This window comes from Pinus tabuliformis, chromosome Q, assembly GCF_031772625.1.
Source record: "Pinus tabuliformis cultivar Carrire ecotype Pingquan chromosome Q, CPIR1, whole genome shotgun sequence".
Classification (NCBI taxonomy): Eukaryota; Viridiplantae; Streptophyta; class Pinopsida; order Pinales; family Pinaceae; genus Pinus; species Pinus tabuliformis.
This window is the reverse complement of record NC_142296.1, coordinates 700,559,026-700,565,025: the sequence shown is the minus strand read 5'-3', so window position 1 is coordinate 700,565,025 and position 6,000 is coordinate 700,559,026.

Sequence of the window (6,000 nt, the reverse complement as noted above, 5' to 3'; positions counted from 1 at the left end):
TACTCATGAAGGTTTAAAACCATATCACAACAAACTATGCTTTAGATTATATTTCAAAACATAGGAAAATACATTCACGTGATAAATGAAGGCCACAACTCCAAGTAAAAAACAAAAACTTACTGCGATTTATGCTTCACTGGGCTTGCAGAGTAACTGTTTGTAAAACTCCGTAAAACTAGTTTTCATGCGCCCACCAATATTTCCTCCATGATTTTATTCTCACTACCTCTCAGGCTTACACACTCGACTCCTCTCTACTTGCTCAACCATGCAAATGAATTTTACATTTGTATTTATCTCAACATACAAATTTGACATTAATACATGACATAGAAAATAATTAATAGACAACATGGGCGATTTTACATAATAAATGGTTTTATGAACTTGCAGGTGTTGTGGAGTATGGGTAACAGTCGCAGAGTTAATATTTTTCGATGACTATTTACCAAAATTCAGTAAGTACCTTAAACTCTATGATGTGTTGCATAATGGTCTCAGACTTACACACTCGACTCCTCTCTACTTGCTCAACCATGCAAATTAATTTTACATTGATATTTATCTCAACATACAAATTTGACATTAATACATGACAAAGAAAATAATTAATAAACGACATGGGCGATTTTACATAATAAATGGTTTTATGAACTTGCATGTGTTGTGGAGTGTGTGTAACACCCATGAAGAAAGTGCTTCTCCAAGCACATTGTAAAGCGCAACACCAAGTGACATGTCAAGCCCATCTTCAGCAAGCACAAGAAGACCAAAATTTAGAAATTTAAATGAAATTTATGAGAAAGATGAAGTTGATAGTAATGCTAGTCTGAATTCCTTATTTGCATTATTTTGTCATGTAGATGACCCAATCCATTTTGTGGATGCATTCAAAGAAGAAAAATGGGTTGCGGAAATGGAGGAATAAATAGGAGCAATAGAAAAGAATGACACATGAGAGTTAGTGAACCCTCTGCAAGGAAAATAAGTCATTGGAGAGAAGTGGGTCTATAGGACCAAGAGCAATGTCGATAATAAGATTGAAAGGCATAAATCAAGGCTACTTGTCAAAGGCTACAAGCAACAACATAGAAGAGATTATGCGAATACATTTGCGCCAATTTTGAGGATGGAGACAATGTGTACAGTTGTGGCGACTGCCGCACACCATAAATGGAAAGTGTATCAAATGGATGTAAAATCAACGTTTTTTAATGGAGTGCTGAAAGAAGAAGTGTATGTTGTGCAACCACCTAGTTATGAGGTTGAAGGCAAAGAAGACAAAGTGCATCGGTTGAGGAAAGCTCTTTATGGGCTTAAGCAAACACCATGTGCATGGTATAACAGGATAGATGCTTACTTGTTGGACAGTGGTTTCGACAAATTTGACGGTGAGCCTACTCTCTACATCAAAGAGAGTGACGGTAAGATACTTATCGTTGTCTTATATGTATATGATTTTATTTTTAAAGGCAATGATGATTTTCTCATCGCTGATTTCAAAGAAGTCATGAAAAGTGAACTTGAAATCACTGACTTGCGGTTGTTAAGATTTTTTGGGCATAGAAGTGAAGCAAACATAAAATGGAATTTTTATTTCTCAAGCAAAGTATGTGGCAGACATTTTAGAGAGGTTTAATCTACAGAACATCAAGCTTGCACCAACTCCAACTGTCATGGGTTTGAAGTTGAGCAAAGAATATTGCATCAACAATGTCAATCCGACATTATACAAAAGCATGATAGGCAGCGTGATGTATTTGACCACCACTAGGCCGGATATAACGTATGCAGTGAGTGTGGTGTCGAGGTTTATGGAGACACCCAAGGAAACACATAGGGAAGCAACAAAAAGTATCCTAAGGTATGTGAATGGGAAAAAACAATATGGTATTTTGTACGTCGCAACAGATGATTTCAGGCTGGTTGGTTACACTAACAGTGATTGGGCAGAAGTGTCGATGACAGAAAAAGCATGTCAGGATATGTTTTTCATTTAGGTTCTGAAGCCATTCATGGACCTCCAAGAAGTAGCCAATAGTGTCATTGTGGACAGCAGAAGTTTAATATTTCGCCACAACAACAGCAGCGTGTCAGGCAGTTTCGATGAGAAGGATGTTGAGGGATCTTCACCACAACCAAGAGGAAATGGCAACTATTTTCTGTGACAACACTTCTGCAATTGAATTGTCAAAGAATTATGTCTTTCACAAGAGGACCAATCATATTGATGCTAAATATCATTTTATCATAGAGTTGATTAACAATGATGAAATTGTGTTGCAACATTGCAGGTCACACGAACAATTTGTTGATATCTTCACAAAGTCATTGGCACGTGAAGTTTTGTTTATGTCAGAGATTGTTTGGTAATTGTCAATGGCGGCAGTTGTGATTAGGGGGGAGTGTTGGAAATGTTAATCCTAACCATCGCGTTAAACACTATGACAGCAACCATACTTGTCAAAAGTATTTTTGCAGGTTGCAATTTTGTTTGCAGGTGGAAGGACTAAAGTTTGAGCAGAAGTACATGGTTTACCATTCCGCAACACAGCAAAGAGTTTAAGGTACTTATTGGTAAATAGGTATGGGCAAACATTTACTCTGCCATTGTTAACCACACTCCATAGAAACTGCAAGTTCAAAAAACCATTTATTATGTAAAATCGCTCATGTTGTCTATTAATTATTTGCTATGTCATGTATTAATGTCAAATTTGTATGTTTTCATAAATATGAATGTAAAAGTCATTTGCATGATTGAGCAAGTAGAGAGGAGTGAGTGTGTATGTCTGAGAGGTAGCGACGAGAAAATCGTGGAGGAAATATTGGTGGCCACATGAGAACATGAAAACCAGTGTTAGGGAGTTTTACAAATAGTTACTCTGCAACCCTAATGAAGCTTAAATCACAGTATGTTTTTGTGTTTTTACTATGTTTTCAAATATAATCTAAAGCATGGTTTGTTGCGATATGGTTTTAAACCTTCATGAGTAGATTTTCCACAACCTTTTTGGTTTTACTCTGTTTTGATGTGCGTTAAATTTCTATTTCAATTAAATTGTGATATCCTTGCCGCAACTAAATTTGAATTTGCCGCAATCGATTTTTAAGCCAGACTCCTCTCCTCTTGCCTTGTAAAATTTTCTAACGCATTATTCAATGTGAAATTGGTAACCATCAACCTGAAATTGGTAGTCATCATCTCCATGAGCATCACCCCTGAGTTGCGGATCCCCAGAATATTCAAGGATCAGTGAGACATGGGTCAAATCAATTAATTGATTTCGCTCATGTCTGTGGCATCCCAAAATCCACAATCAACACGAGGTTAAAAAAACTACTTCCGTAGTGTAACTATAAGAAACGTTTACCGCATTGTATAATTGACTTAAGAGGGCTATACTGCGAGAGGGATTATTTATAGCCTTGCAGGTCTGTGGTTACAGGGGACAACAAAGTAATATAAATAAATTATAATCACTTAGCCGCTATTTATGAATTATGTTAATACAAATTAACAAAGATGGTGTTTAAGTTTTAGTTGGAATTGGCAAAAAAAAAATTGATGAAATAATGTTTGTTTAAAATTTATTTTTTAATACATACATGGATTTAGTGATTTCAATAATTCTCAAACACTCAAATTGTACACTATTCAAATTCCTGCAAACTTCTTTAAAAAACAAAACGAATACAGTATTTATGTAAAAGGGGTGTTGCATTCACTTGCTCCATGAGATACGCTAGCAAATGCTGAACAAAGTTGGTCGGAAATGGATAATTTGTCATGGATTTAGTGTAGTAAGCATCATAGAACCACCCATCCACATTCTTAACAGTATCATTATCGCAATTTGATCTTTAACAAGGAAGGTCTCTTATGTTAAAACATACATCAGACTACATGTAATTTCATGGTCCTACCAGTCACATGTATTGTGATACATGGAACTATGGCATGAATTTAATAAAGAGTCAATGTTGTTACCTGCAAATCTGAGCACATTTCTCAGAGATTTTAGGCCGTCCGGAGTATGTCAAGTTATCTATAACATTCCAGGAACCTTTGATCACTTTGAAGAAATTTTCACTTTCACTCTCCCATGCAAAATTAAGAATGTGTAACAAGAAACCTAAAATGGATTTAAAAATCCTCTCAAAAGTGTGACTTTTTCATAATAAGGAAATTTATACCTTGAAGTCTTGAAAACATACTGTTGTTGAAACTCTATGGTGGTGTGATATTATCGAAATACAAACTCAATGCTAAGGACGAGGCTGCACTGATTGTAATGTGTGGGTATTTCAATCGAAACCAAGAAACTAACACTACAAATTGAATTTGTCATTAAATTTCCTTTTGTAAGTGTGATTACATCATTAGTACTTGAAGTTATAAATATTAGGATCACAGTTCAACAAAATATTTCAACTTACTCCCGTCGTAAGATCCTCTGAATACAACTACATGTGAATCCTCTACTGACAAACTTTTCTCGAGATTTGTAATCAATGTGGAAAAATCGGCGAAAGCTTGTGGGGAACATAGAAACCTGCGGGTACTCGAATTGTTGTAGTCAGTTGTTTGGCTTCCAAATGGCATTGAATGACCATCAATGCGATGCTCGAAAGAAAAATTAGAAAACCATATGAGCAAGATTACAACTAATCAAAATTTCCCAATTCCCATGCTTATATTTTCAAAACAAGAAGCCTCCAAAAGTTTAGGTCATAATAGATCGATCCCATAATATAACTCAATAATGTTAGATGATCCAAAAATACATAATATAACTCAATAATGTTAGATGATCCAAAAATACAATTTTTATCATAGGTTATAAAATTAGAATAAAATAATTATTAATTTAAGATATTAAATTAATAATTATTATTCTAGAATGTTTAATTATTTAATGGAGATTTTTAGAATTAGCATTAAATAAAACAAGCAGGGCCTTAAACTGTGCCTTCGTTTCTAATATATACAAATATCAGAGATTTGGTGGAAGCTCCACCCGATTGGTAGGAATTGATGAGATACCTCTGTTGAAATGTTTGATAACTCTTGGGACAAAGGTGTAATGGTCGAGAATTTGTATGAAGTTCCTCACATGGTATTTCACAACTGGGGAAGAGGTCGGTACCGTGGCAACACTGGTGTTCCATTTTCATGTTGGAGAAAAATGGAAAAGGGAACATTTCGGTGTCGCAGAATCAGAGTTCCTCACAAGCGAAACCGATATCAAAACAACAATGAAGACTATTCGATATCAAATCATTTCGCTCACAAATTCTGAGGATGGTTGCTACTAAATGGACAACCACAACATAGTTAGAATAGTTACCGGTGGAAGCCTTCGCAGGTGAATGGACACACACTAAAGGTGTAGATATGAAACTGCAACAACAATTACCGCCATGTTACCTCAATTAGCTACACTACCACTTACCATTGGCAGGCGCGATTGGGTGACGCTTGAAATTTCTTAATTCAAATAGTTTTTTAAAGTTGTAACGCCGAACTCGCAGTTGTAGATCCAATTATAAGACTAATAAAAACAAAAAGAGAATCAACAATCATTCCTCCTCCTGAGGTTGAAATTATATCTTAAAAAAAAAAGTAACCTCCTTTCACAATAATATCACTCCCACATGTGTAGTTACCTAAAATTAGAGAACCAATTTAGTGAGTGTTGAGTGTTGAGCATTGAGTCAAGTTGAGTGATGGATGAAGAGTTAAATGCAGTCCATATTTAGAGTGTGAGTTAACTAAGTTAAGTTAAGTGTGTGTGCATATCAAAATATTTTAGACGAGTGGCTAGTGGAAAAGGTTAAATAACCTTCATCGGATTCATTGTAAAAATCAAGTTTTTGTGTGATCAATAGAAGTGTCGGTGTATTTTGTGTGAATTTATGTTTTGTCTCCTCCACCCTTCCAACAAATTGGTATCAGAACAAGGTATTTCAAGGTATTTTTTTTCCTTGTGGTTA